Here is a 14,205-nt window from a genome sequence, read left to right as displayed (position 1 = left end):
CCAGTTCTCTGCAATCTCGCTGAGTTCCCCCGACCCCCACCTGCCTTGGAAAAGTCTGGTCTCTTTGACCTTCTAACAGCAGAGAGCTGGGAAAGCATCTGAAACGCAGAACCTGCAGCGCTGTGAGCTCCGCTGCAAGGGGCCAGTGGAAATTGATGACTAAAATAAGGCCTGGCTGGGGATTTCACTGACCTCTGCACTCCCCTGCCCTGCAAATTCGGAGAGTTGAGAGATGACTGTTAACCTTCCCCCACCGTGCTTGGGTCAGTCACCCCGCTGCGGGGTGACCTGGATGGGGAGTTGGGGGGGGATGGGCTCACTGCTGGGATGGGCTACAGTTTGGGGGGCCAGTCTTAAATGGCAGTATTCTGAGGACCTGGAGAACTGGGATTCACATGTTGACCAAACTGGGAGTGAGTGCATGTCCTTCAGGTCGCTCAAGCTCCCACTTCCTGTTTATGTTTCACAAGCGTCAAACCCATTAGCAAGTGTGAGAAATGATTGCTTTTCTAACTGTTCACTGGCTGACCTCACTTTGAGGCTTAGAGATCCATCCCTCCTCCCTGGACGGATGTTATTTGGCCGGTTATCATCAATCTCTCTAGCGTGCCCCCACCTTCCTGCCAAGAGGTGGGCAGCAGGACCAGAGGCTAAGGCTTGGGTATGTGCTGGGGGCGGATTAGGGGGTTAGGAGGGGGGCTGCGACCTTCCGGTGACTCTAATAAGGGGGAAGTGTTGTCACGGTTGCCTCAAAACCATAGTTCCACCAGGAAATAAGCTCTGTCAGAGGAAGGAGCATGTGTCCTCCCTTGTCGCCGTCCCCCCCCCCCCTCCCAGGACTGAATCCCTGCAATTCGGCTTGCTTGGTTTATGGCTGAGGGAAATATCACCCTTAAAATTATGTGAGTGATCAGTACATTTCCTTTTTTACTAGCTCTGTAGTAGGAAATAACAAAATGTGTGCATTGCCCACTTAAAAAATTTTAAAATTATTTGCAGTCTCCCTATATACCTCCGTCTCCCTACATACCAGGCCTTGACCTGGAAAGCCTCCTGCCTCAGTTTCCTGAGTTCTGAGGATTATAGACATAGACTAACTCCTTCTTTTTACTTTTTCCAAATATACTCTCAGATTTCAATCTTATCCCCATCCTGCTGTGTCTGGATTTCTTCTTTTTAAAATCTGAGAAAGGAAGGAAGGGAGGGAGGAGAGAGAGACAGAAAGACAGATTCAGAGAGAATGTGTTATTAAGGGGCTGGTGGTGTAGCTCAGTTGGTAGACTGCTTGCTGCCATGTACTACAACCTGGGTTCTGTCTCCAGCAGAGCATAAAACTGGGCATGGTGTCTGTCACCACTTGCTTCTAATCCCAACACTTGTGAGGTAAAATCAGGGGGACCATAAAACGTGAATTTATGTATTATATTTTTTTATAAGGATTTAGCTTGAGCTAATGAGACCCTGTCTCAAAAAACAATATAAAAGAGAAATCTATTGTTTCTCTCTTGTATAGTGTAGCCATTTGAAAAATGATTCCTCCCAGTATGAACCTTTTCATCCTGAAGAGTGTCACTGCATCAGGCTGTCATGTGTTCTAAAGAATAGAGAGAGTTCATTAAGAAAGGAAAAAGGCACTCCTAAGGGTGGGATAGCACTAGTGAGTCGAGACGACCAGAGGATGCTTGACATCTTTTATACACCCTTTATGAGTGCTTGTTTAGTTACTATGAGCTAGTCTTCGGCCACAGGCTAAGAACTTGGTGTATGTTACTGCCACCTTACAAGGCTAGTTCGTGTTAGCACTTAGCACGTGTATTTATTGAGAGAACTCCAAGGCACGGGACCAGGTCATAAGGCTATCTAACATATGCTTTGGGAAATTGAAGCTTAGGGATATTGAATAACTACCCTCAGTTGTATGGTCTGGGATTATATGGGGATTAGAACCCAAATTTGTTAGACTTCAAAAGCTCTACACTCTCTATTGAATTTTGAAGTTATACAATGACAAATTGGCTTTATTAGTAAATCTGAAATAACATTGTTGAGTTTCTAAACATTCAGGATGATTAGAAAATCACATTACACTGAGATATGAGGATTTCACTCTGCAATTTAAAAGTAGGCATGCTAATCTGGTGTGGTGGTGGTGGTGGTGGTGGTGGTGGTGGTGGTGGTTGTGGTGGTGGTGTACACCTTTAATCCCAGACCTAAGGAGGCAGAGAGGCAGGAGGATCTCTGTGGCTGGTCTACATAGCAAGTTCCAGGAGTGCATAGAAAGACCTTGTCTTAAAGAAGAAAACAAAGTAAGCATTATGACACTTTTAATTACATTTTAATCATCAAGCTTGAGAAAGGTGACATAAGTCAAAATAACTAATACTGGGTTTTTTATCTGTTATGTTTGGGTGGGTTTGTTGTTGTTTTGTCTTTTTATAAAGGGTTTATTCACACAGCTGCCTTGTGGGGCTCTACCATTTACATACTGCTCAACTCCAGGGGGAGCCATTCACATTGTAGTCTGTGGAAGAGACCCTCCAGAGTTGTTCAGTCCCTTCTAACTTGTTTCTTATAATTGTGTAAAGGTGATCATTTTGTACAGGGGGATGAGATATTCTATTTCTTTCTTGCTCAGATAACACAAATAACACTTGGCCTGTTTATGGAGCCTGGTTTCTTCTCTTTCCTTTTTCTCTCCCTCTTTTTCTTTTTTCAGCTCACAGTAACAAGTACATTTTATAACAGCATGTAGTTCAGTTGTTAGACTGCTTGACTAGCATGGGCTTGATCCCCAGAACCATATACACTTAGTGTAGTGGCATATACATGTGGTCCCAGCTCTGGGGAAGTGGAGACATGACAACCAGAAAGTCAAGTTTATCTTCTGTACATAGCCAGCCTGAGATGCGTGAGACCCTATCTCAAATGGAATACGTATATTCCATTCCAAAATATACATATTCCATATATATATATATATTATCGTGACCTAAGACACATATGCATCCATATGTCTTAAATACAGTTAAGCCAAAGTTGAGTTGGTATATAGCAACAGCTACTGTTGAGTGACGGACTTTTCCTCTGGAGGCATGTGTCTACTCACCCCAGAAAGGGAGCTAATGACAGACCAGAGTAAAAGCTGCACCAATGGTGACTCAAAGTGGCTGCATCCCAGGAAAGCCCACCCCACACTGGGTGACACTGACTCCCAGAAAACGTGCAACCCTGGAACTCTGTGCAGTTTGCAGGCAGCTCAGCAGTCAAATATTTCTTTCAGCTGTTTGGCTGGTCAGAATCTCCACCCCCAGCAATTGTTTACTCCTTTCTATACTGTTGAGTAAAAGCACTCAAGCATCCCTCAAGTTTCTGTACTCTGGGACATGTGACCTTTTGTTTACCTACTGGGGTTCACCAGCCTTCCCTTCCTTCTTACAGCAAAACAAATTCAATCTGAGGGAATGTTGCAACTTGCAGGAGCCAGCCATACCTACCATTATGTTCTCACCCATAACCATGAATATCCAATGTTTTGTTTTGCTCTTTTGAGACAGGGTCCCTTGGCTGGTCTAGAACTTCCAGTGTAGGCCAGGGTGGCCTTGAGCTCATAGAGATCTGCCTGCCTCTGCTTCCTGAGAGTGCTGGGATTAAAACTATGCACCATTAAGTCCAGTAACAGATAGTTGCTCCCCTGCCCACTCCCCTTTTCAGCCAAGATCTCACCATGTACCTGGAGGGTGATCTGGAACTCAGTATGAAGTCAATCTGTTCTCTAGTGCCATCTCCCTGCCTCTTTCTCCTCAGTCCTGAGTTTATAGACATGCACCTCCATGCTTAGTTTGTTGCTTACTTTACCACAAGTGCATAGGAAGAAGAATCCAGGCCAATTCATCTGCAGACAAAAGTCTCACAAACACATATCATATGGTCTGGCATTTCCTAATCTATTGACTTCATTTTTTTTTTTTTAAGGAGAATATTCCGGTCTTGTCTTACCATGCCGATTTTGCAGCATACCAATAGATCCTGATTTGGAAATTGAAAATTTGCTCTGTTCTAGGGAGAATATTGTCAGTTTGCTTTGCCCCTCCTCTCCAAATAAAAAAGAGATGAGTAATTTCTGCATTCTCGAAAGTCTTTCAGGCTGCTTATAAAAATATAAATAAGGGGCTGGGGTTGTAGCTCAAGTGAGTAGAGTGCTTGCACAAAGTAGGGTATATACCATATAAAGTAGGGTATAGTGACTCCATCATCCTTAGATACAGGGCAGAGTTTACTGCAGAAGATGTCTAAAAAAAAGTCATGGATGGATTCAACAGTGTGGAGGTCTCTATCCGGGAAAACTCATCTACTAATTATGTTTATGTTCACCGTCCTTAGTCTCTCCTGTTAAAACAAACAAACATTTAATTGATTTTATTGAGATGCAAACAGATAATAAACAGATTTTAAAGGTTTGATTAATGAATGGGGGTAAGTGTGTAAGTCTGCATTGTCACCGGCTGCTATGCCTTTCATTTTATAGTCCCCCTTCCCCCCCTCCAAATCCATATGCTTGGTTGGCTGCCATTACATAATTGAGAGGTAGCAGAAGCTTTAAGAGTCAGGACCTAGTAGAATGGAGTTAGGTTATTGGAATCATGTACTTGAAGCAGATACAGGGACCCAACCCCTGGCTCTCTTTGGCTTCTAGGGATAAGCAGCTTTGCTCCACACTCTGTGCCATGGTGTTCAAACTCACCATAAACTCCAAAGCAACACCTCTGAAAACATGAGCCAAAATATGGCTTTTGTCTTTAAAAGCATATTTTCATTAATTCTGGCAATGTATTTTGATCCTATTCACACTCCCAACTCCTCCCAGATTCACCCCCACCTCTCCACCCATCTGTAGCAGGCTTTCTCAGACCACCAACCAGCTCCCAAATCAAGACACAGAGACTTAATATTAATTATGAATGCTCAGCCTTATCTTATGCTTGTCCCACTCGCTCTTATAACTTAAAATTAACCTGTTTCTCTTCCTCTATGTTTTGCCTTGAGGCTTCTTACCTTCCTTTCTTTCTGTATGTCCTGCTTTCCTGCTTTCTCTGTATCTGTCTGACTGGTCCCGGCGTCTGTCTCTCTCTCTCTTTCTCCCTTGTTCTCTTTCTCAAGTGTAGACTCCCCCTACCACTTATTCTCTAAGCCCACCAGCCCCACCTATCCCTCTGCTGCCCAGCTATTGGCCATTCAGCTTTTTATTAGACCAATCAGGTGCCTTAGGCAGGCAAGGTGAAATAGCAACACATCTTTACATAATTAAACAAATGCAGCATAAACAAATGTAACTCGTCTTTGCCTCATTAAAGTAATATTCCACAACACCCACCTAGCTTCATGTTCTCACTCATTTGTTTTTAAACACATTGAGTACAATTTGTGTTCCTCTTGGGGGGGGGCCTGCTTTAGAGAGTGGTCAACCTACCATTAAGTTCATACCCTTAAAAAAAACGGACTCTCCTCTCTAGTAGCTGTCAAATGCCAATAGCTGCTCAGCTAAGAGTGAGAATCTGTGCCAACCTCCTACTCCATGATAGGATTTTGTCTGGTAAGAGCTTGTCCAGGTCTTGTTTGTGCTGTCACAATCCCTGTTGAGTTCATACGAGCATCTGCTTGTGTCCAGAAAACACTCTTTCCTCATAGTCACCTGCAACCTCTGGATTTTACAATCTTTCTGGCCCTCTTTAGGGATGAGTACTTGATAATCTCTTATTCTCTACATATTGGCCAGTTGTGGTTCTCTGTTTGCAAGCAGAACCTATTTGTTGGGGGTTGAGAGAAGAATTAACCTCTGGGTACAGTCATACATCATTAGGAGTCATTTGGACACTATGTCCACCTAGCAGAGCAATAATAGTAGTTCTCTAGGGCCTATGACCTGTGTAGATGTAGGTTCTTGGCCCCAGTAACAGTGCCAGCTGTGGATTCCATCTTGTGGAAGGGGCCTTAAAATTCCAGTGAGAAAGTTGTTGGTTGTTCCCTTAACATTTTTTGCCACTATTACACCAGTGTGTATGTATGACTTGCCAGCACAATTGTAATTGTAATTCACAAATGTTTGTAGCATGGACTTGATGATTAGTGATTACTTTTCTCCTCCAGGAGCATATGCAGCACCTTCCAGCAGCACTATGAAAGCTAGACAGTAGGGACGAAGTTTCCAACGAGTATTATCTTGATTTTTCCATGTTCTGTATGTGATGCAAGTATTCAATGTCTTCATTTATAGAGTCCTACTATTGGTGAAATTATTAAGGCCACTCCACGTAGTTAAAAGGGAGGTTTATTTTGTGGGGTAACTTATAAATGAAGGGATAGGTTGTAGGATCTGGCAAAGATATGGCGCAGTCCGGCAGTGTTCTCTGGAGAACTCTGCTCAGTCTGCCTCCAGCGTCCAGGGTCCCAGAACCAAGAGAGACCTCCTCTTGATCCTGGGTCTTCCACTTTCTCCTCCACCCTGCCTTGTGGGGGTGACCATTACCAAAGCCTCAATGGGGGTTGGAACTTCCAGGCCTACGCTGGGATAGCTACCCACTACATCTCCCCCTTTTGTCTAAATAAGAAGATTCTAACCTAATACAAGACTATATATACAAGAAATGGTTATCAAATATTGTCCAGGAGTAATGAGGGATAATGACCTAGATAAGTTGGAATTACAGTCAGTGCAAATATCAAGCAAAAAACACATAGTAAAATCCAGGAAAGTCTAGAGCATGGGTAGGTGGCATGTTACAAAGATCATTCCAAAAGGAGTCCTATCCTAAAGAACCTGAGTCTAATACTTAATACATTCTATCTAAGGTATTATATATTTATATATACTAAGTTGTAACTAGGCAGGAAAACTCTTACTACATCCTACCATCAAATTCTGGAGGGCAGCCAAGAGCAGTGGCAATAGCCCGAAATGTTTTGGGGGTCTATGAGACTCCACAGGCCAACAACTCAAAGAGGGGAAACCTGATCCTGGCACTGGAGATTTTATTTGCTAGCATGTAATGTCTACTTGGCACATTGTGCCCCCCACCATTATAGGGCAAAATATATGCATATATTTTAGGAAATCTTTCCTTCTTTTAAGATTTTTTTATTTTTCAAAGCAGGCTCTGACTATGTCACTGTTACTCAGAGAGAGCTGCCTGCCTTTGCTGCCTGAGTACTGGCATTAAAGGTGTGCGCCACCAGACCTGCCTTTAAAGTTTTTTTGTTTTTTTAACTTAAATGTGTTTAGTGTGTGTGTTCATCACATGTGTGTAGGTATGTGGGCATGCATGTGCCACAGCAAACATGTGGACATCAGAGGACAATTTTTAGGATCCACTGTGTGGACCTAGCGATTGAACTCCGATCATCAGATTGATAGCAAGTGTCACTCTCCACTGAACCGTCTTGTTGGCCTAAGATTTTTTTTTTTTTAAATCTCAGACATTTTGTCATAGTGAGGAGAAGCTGACTGACACACCACTCACACAAGGTTCAGGACATTTTTTTTTCTTTTTTTTGGGGGGGGGGGTGGGGGTAAACATCCCAGAATGTTTCTTCATGTTCCTTTCCTTTCCATCCCCATAATCATCTTCTGAATTCTATCACTATAGATTAATTTTGCCTATTGTTGCAATGTGTCTTTGTCAGAACAAGATCCAAGAATGAAGCTGTGTGAGCGAAATTCTGAGTGCTTGTGAAGAAACTCCAAGAAAACAGGACAAGAGACTTGTGACCTCAGTGTCTCCAAAAACACAGAATTGTTTTTGTAGTGTTTTCAGGCTTTTCCCTGGTGCAGCAGATAAGAGTGAGTTCACTTTAGCTTATTCATCGAAGCTGGCTGTTGTCATTTGTTTCTATGCCTCTATGGAAATACACGTTTTTGCCATGTGTGGCTTGTCCTTGTGATTGTACACTTTACTCATGTGATTCTTTTTAACCCTCAGAGCATAAATTGTCTGATGCTCTGAATAAAGTTAACTATTGCATGAGACTTTAGTCTGCCTTAGTTTTAGGCTCTGTTCTCCCAGGTTCCATGGCCTTTAGAGCAGTAAACAGTCTTAGTTACTTTTCTCCTGCTGTGATAAGACACCATGACCAAGACAACTTATAAAAGAAAGCATTTATTTGGAGCTTATAGTTTCAGAAGGTTAGAGGCACAACCATTAATGCAGGGATCCTGAGAGCATGCAGACAGGCATGGTGCTGCAGCAGTCACTGTGAGCTCACATCTGGACAGAGAAGGGTGTCAGTGTTCTGAAACTTCAAAGCCTTGCCCCAGTGACACACCTACTCCAACAAGGCCACACCTCCTAATCCTTCCCAAAAGGATCTACCAACTGGGAACTAAACATTTAAACATAGGAGCCCATGGGGACCATTCTCATTCAAACTATCATAGACTATATAGTAATGAATGTACCTTATGTTAAAATTTATGTTGTTTAACATGTTTTTGAGATTCTGAAACACTATATATCACCAGAAGGTTTTTAAATTACTGATTATATTTTCTTGTACGCATTTAACACAACTTGTCTGTCTGGCCTCTTACTGCAGATGGACTTTTCTGGTTTGTTTTCTGTGTAGGACTGTTGTTACAAATGCAGCTAATATTAACATTCTCCTACACATCTTTTTGTGAATGAAGGATCCTTTTTTTTTCTTAGAAAAGTATCAGGAGTACAATTCTTTGGGGGCATGGGATCCATGTGCATTTACATTTACTACAAGCTGCCCAAGGGCTCTCCAAAGAGGAGTGGCCATTTTAGAAAACTACTGGAAATATTAGCTGCTAGGTATCCCACCTCCCTACAACGTTTAGTCTACACAGGTTATTTTCACATTTCATGTTAGCAACTCCAAGGTGAGTGAAATGATATTGCATTGAGGCTTTAATTCGCATTTTCCCGGAAACTAAAGAAGTCAAACATCTTTTCAAGTGCTTATCGACTACAGATATGTCTTCTTTTGTGAAATATTTGTCCAAACCATTTGCTCAGTTTAAATGTTGGATTATTTCCTTTAAAAAATATTATATATAAGAATACAATTCAAGGGGCTGGAGAGATGGCTCAGAGGTTAAGAGCACTGACTGCTCTTCCAGAGGTCCTGAGTTCAATTCCCAGCAACCACATGGTGGCTCACAACCATCTGTAATGAGATCTGGCACCCTCTTCTGTATACATAATAAATAAATAAATCTTAAAAAAAAAGAATACAATTCAATAATAAGCCTTTAGTCCCAGGCTAGGGGTGAGGAAGAGAGGCAGATCCCTATGAGTTCAAGACCAGCCTGAACTACATAGTATTTTCCAGGCCAGTCAAGATTACAGAGCAATACCTTACCTCAAAAATAAACAATTGAACAAAACCCTATGAAATCCAAGACTCGGGATGTGTGTGAAGACACTTGCCACCAAGCCTAGTGGCCTGAGTTTGATCCCAAGAACCCACATAATTGAGAGAGAGAACTGACTCCTGCAGACCATCTTCTGACCATCATGTGAAAGTGTGGCACACATGTTCATGTGTCCCCCACCCCCACATATACAAAACAAATACAGAAAAAATAGAATAAAAAAAGAATACAGTTCAATTTTGTGTGCTGACTTTCTATCCTGCAGCTTGACATTTTACTGTGGAGTTTTAGGCCTTCTTTATGTATCCTAAATACAAGGCCTTTGTCAGAAACACGATTCTATTAAATACATATATATATATTGGTTTTTCAAGACAGGGTTTCTCTGTGTAGCTTTGAGCCTTTCCTGCAACTCGCTTTGGAGACCAGGCTGGCCTCGAACTCACAGAGATCTGCCTGGCTCTGCCGCCGCCACCACCACCCGGCTAAATACATATATCTTTAGACAGATTCTCACAATGTAATCATCACTGGCCTAGAACTTGATATACAGCCCAGGTTTGGCTCAAACTCACGAGATCAGCCTGTCTCTACATCCTGAATGCTGCAATTAAAGACAGTCACAGCAACACCTGGCCTGCTCTGTGTACTTTTGAAGATTTATTTTTATTTATGCGTATATGGTATGTCTCTGTGTGTATACATACATGTGAGTACAGGTGCCCCCAAAGGCCAGTAGAGATCTTGTCAGATCTTGTTGGTGCAGGGGTTATAAACACCTGACCTGGGTGCTGGAAACCAAACTTGGGTCCTCTAGAAGAACACCTAGTGCTTTTAAGCATAGAGCCTCTCCCCAGCCTCCAAATGATATATATTTTAATGAGTGGAATTGGAAATATTTGTAAAATGCATTTATTAGTATGTATATCTGTGTAGCTGTTAATAGGAGGCATTCACTCTACCCCTCAACTCTAGCCTTGCATGCTGCATTTAAAAAATAATTTCATTTCCTGTTCTTGTTGTTTATGTGGTGGTGGTGGTGGTGGTGGTGATGGTGGTAGGGGTTGTTGTTGTTGTTGTGGTGGTGCTGGTGGTGGTGGTGGTGGTGGTGGTGTGTGTGTGTGTGTGTGTGCATACAGTAGGTTCTTATTAGCTGCTCAGTGAACTCACATGCATTAGAAGTGCTTGGTGGTCTTATAAAAACACAGATGTGTGGACTGTACCCTTAGAGTCTCTTAGAGTGGGTCATTGATAGAGCTAAAAATTTCCATTCGCAAGCAGTCCTTTGTTATGTTGGCGACATACTCCTGGAGACCCTACTTTGGAAACCACTGCTCTAGACATGACATTCTGAATTTTATTTAGTTTTGTTTTTGTTTTTTTAACTTCAACTAGTCAACAGTACACACACACACACACACACACACACACACACACACACAGATTTTAATTTTTTCTGTAGGAGTGTTTTGTCTGCATGTATATCGACACCATGTGCATGCCTGGTGCCTGTAGAGGCCAGAAAAGGGTATTGCATTCCCCAGATCTGGAGTTATAGATGGTTGTGAGCCACCACATGGGTACTGGGGATCACCACACAGGTCCTCCATAAGAGCAACAACTTTTCTTAACCATTGAACCATCTCTCCAGCCCTTTACTCCCCACCCCTGCAAGATAGGGTCTCACTATGTATCCTTGGCTGGCCTGGAACTCATTACATAGACCAGGTTGGCCACCAGCTCACAGACTTTCACCTGCCTCTGCTTCCTGAGTGCTAAGGTTAAAGGTGTGTGCTATCACATCTAGCCTCAATAGTATTTTAAAAGCTCTGTGTGAGCACACACCCAAACAGAGATGAAGATCTAGATGTATTGTAAAAGATTATTATCTATTGGCCCTCTGGGACTCATTTCAGATCTGAGTTCCCCCACACCCCTCCCTAGCACTTGCCCTGCAGACCAGGCTGGCCTTAAACTCACAGAGATCCACCTGCCTCTATTATCTTAGATAGAATATATTAAGTATTAGACTCATGTTCTTTAGGATAGGACACCTTTTGGAATATCTTTGTAACATGCCACCTACCCACGCTCTAGACTTCCCTGGATTTTAGTATGTGTTTTTGCTTGATATTGTTTGCATTGATTGTAGTTCCATCTTATCTAGGTCACTATCCCTCATTACTCCTGGACAATATTTGATAGCCATTTCTTTGTATATAGTCTTGTATTAGGTTAGAACCTTCTTATTTAGACAAAAGGGGGAGATGTAGTGGGTAGCCATTCCAGCCTTGGCCTGGAAGTTCCAACCCCCATTGAGGCTTCAGTAATGGTCACAACTAAAAGGCAGGTCTGAGAGAGGACGCTGAAGACCCGGGATCAAGAGGAGAGGCTTCTCTTGGTTCCAGGACCCTGGATGCTGGAGGTAGACCGAGCAGAGTTCTCCAGAGAACACCGCCAGACTGTGCCATCCTTTTCCCAGACCCTGCAAGCTATCCCTTCATTTATAAGCTATCCCACAAAATAAACCTCCCTTTTAACTATGTAGAGTGGCCTTAATAATTTTACCAATATTGCTGCAGCATGGATATTCATACTTCAGTACACTACTTAGTGTCTGCTTCTGTCTTTTAAATTTTAACTTCAGGTATGCACATGTGTTTAGAATTCTATCTACTTGTTCATTTATTCAGTTGTTTTTGTGGTGCTGGAACAGAACCCAGAGTTCCACATGTCCTAGGCTAGCACTAGACCCCTGAGCCACACTCCAGCTCTTCTATTCTTATTTTATTTATTTATTTATTTTCGGGACAGGGTTTCTCTGTGTTGCCCTGGCTGCCCTGGAACGCACTTTGCAGACCAGGCTGGCCTTGAACTCTGCCTCTTGAGTGCTAGGATTAAAGGCATGTGCTGCCACCACCACCACCACCACCACCACCACCACACCAGCAGCAGACTAACTCTTCTTTTCTGCTTTAGCTGTGAGGTGTATTTCCTTGCTCTTCTGCACACATACACAAATCTTTTTTAAAAAGAAAAAAGACTGGTGAGATGCTCCAGTTAGTAGAGTGTCTGTCAGGCGTGCCTCGTAGGCTGAAGGACTATCGAAAGTTGACCTTTGACCTCCTCATGTGGCACATGCCCCGCCCCACGCCACCCCTTCTCCATCAGACACAGGCACACATACATGATAGCAATGATAATAATAAAAACTTAAGAATTCTTTATGAACATTTGAATAAACACACGATTTTACATATTTATGGAACCTTGTGATAATTCAACTTAATAACATATATCGTGTCTCCTGATCTAGTTATGTAATGAAAATGTCCATCTCTTTAAACCTTTATCACTCTGTTGTGTTAGGACTCTGAATTCTTCTCTTTCAGTTCTTGGTAAAACCAATAATAACTTGTTGCGAGCTAGTCACTCTGCTTTGCTATAGAACACTAGAACTTATTCCTAATAGTATTTTTCCACCCATTATCCAACATCCCTCTGAGGCCCCTGCCCCAGGTTCTCACGCTGCCAATCCCACAGTGACCACTTCCTTGAGATTAACATTTGGTTTCCACATAGGACTGAGAACTCATCATACTGTATCTTCCTGCGTCTGTTTATTTCCCTTAGCATTAAGTTCTCCATCCACATTTCTGCAAATCATAGGATTAATTTTTATGGCTGAATTACAACACCAACTACTATAACCAAGATATGAAATTACCCAAGGTGTCCTCAAACAGATGAATGGATAAAAAAATTCACACACACACACTCACACAGGAGTATTTCTCAGCCCTGAAAAAGAATAAAAATCTCATCATTTGCTCTTAACTGGTTTGATGGGAGTTGATTCTTAGCCTTCAACATAGCCTGAAATCTGGTGGGGGGGGGGGGGGAGCGGAGATGGAGGGTGGAGGTGAGGGGTGGCGGTGATGGTGGATTATTGAGATCATCTGTACTTCACAACTAAGCTGGCAGGTTTCACAACTGTGGGAGAGCTCGCCCAGCTTTACAGCCCTGCTGATAGCCTTCTTATATTCTTTGCTCTTTGCCCCTTGTTTTCTGCTTCTCTGTGGATCTCTCTTCAGTACCAACCCCTTTATAAGCTCTCCAGAGTCTATGATGGCCCAAAACACTCCAAGGAGTTTCCTTAAGTCCTTCTTTTCTGCCTCTAACTTTGGGGGGCTAATGTCTCATAGCCTGTGATGATTCTGGGTGAAGCAGGCAGATAGGGCAGACCCACTCTGGCTGGTGCTCCTCAGTGCTCGGGCAGCTGAGTTCGAATGGTTCTAGATCACAGTTTTCTATATTCCAGTCAACAAAGGTGAACACGACCATGGGGTTCTCCCTTTGTGGGTAGAGCTTGCTCCTTTCTTGCATTTAGCTGATCTAGATACCTCTGTGCCCCTGATGCCCCTTAAACGACAGTCATTTTGAGCTTACCTGTCTTGATTTGGTTGTTAGAATGAAAGCAAGAGCCTCCTGTAATCTTACACATCTGCTCAGTCAATAGAAACTTCCCCGGTGATGGTTTCCTACCTCCTACAGGGATGAAAGGTCCGCTTGCGGCACCCATCATAAGCAGCCAGGATTCAAGCAGAAGGAAGTATCAATAACACAGAAACTGAAATCATACTTTATATTTAAAACTCGACTTCATCCATCCATCTATCTTTATTTTTGATAGTAAATTGGCTTTGAACCCAACATTGTCTTGACTCGGTCTCCCAAATGATCGGATTATATGCACCCGTGACAAGGCATCTGGTGCAGGAACTGAACTGCTAAAAGCTGAAGGTAAAGGAGAAAAT

Source organism: Onychomys torridus, chromosome 3 (assembly GCF_903995425.1).
Source record: "Onychomys torridus chromosome 3, mOncTor1.1, whole genome shotgun sequence".
NCBI classification, from domain to species: domain Eukaryota; kingdom Metazoa; phylum Chordata; class Mammalia; order Rodentia; family Cricetidae; genus Onychomys; species Onychomys torridus.
This window is presented reverse-complemented; position numbering follows the sequence as displayed.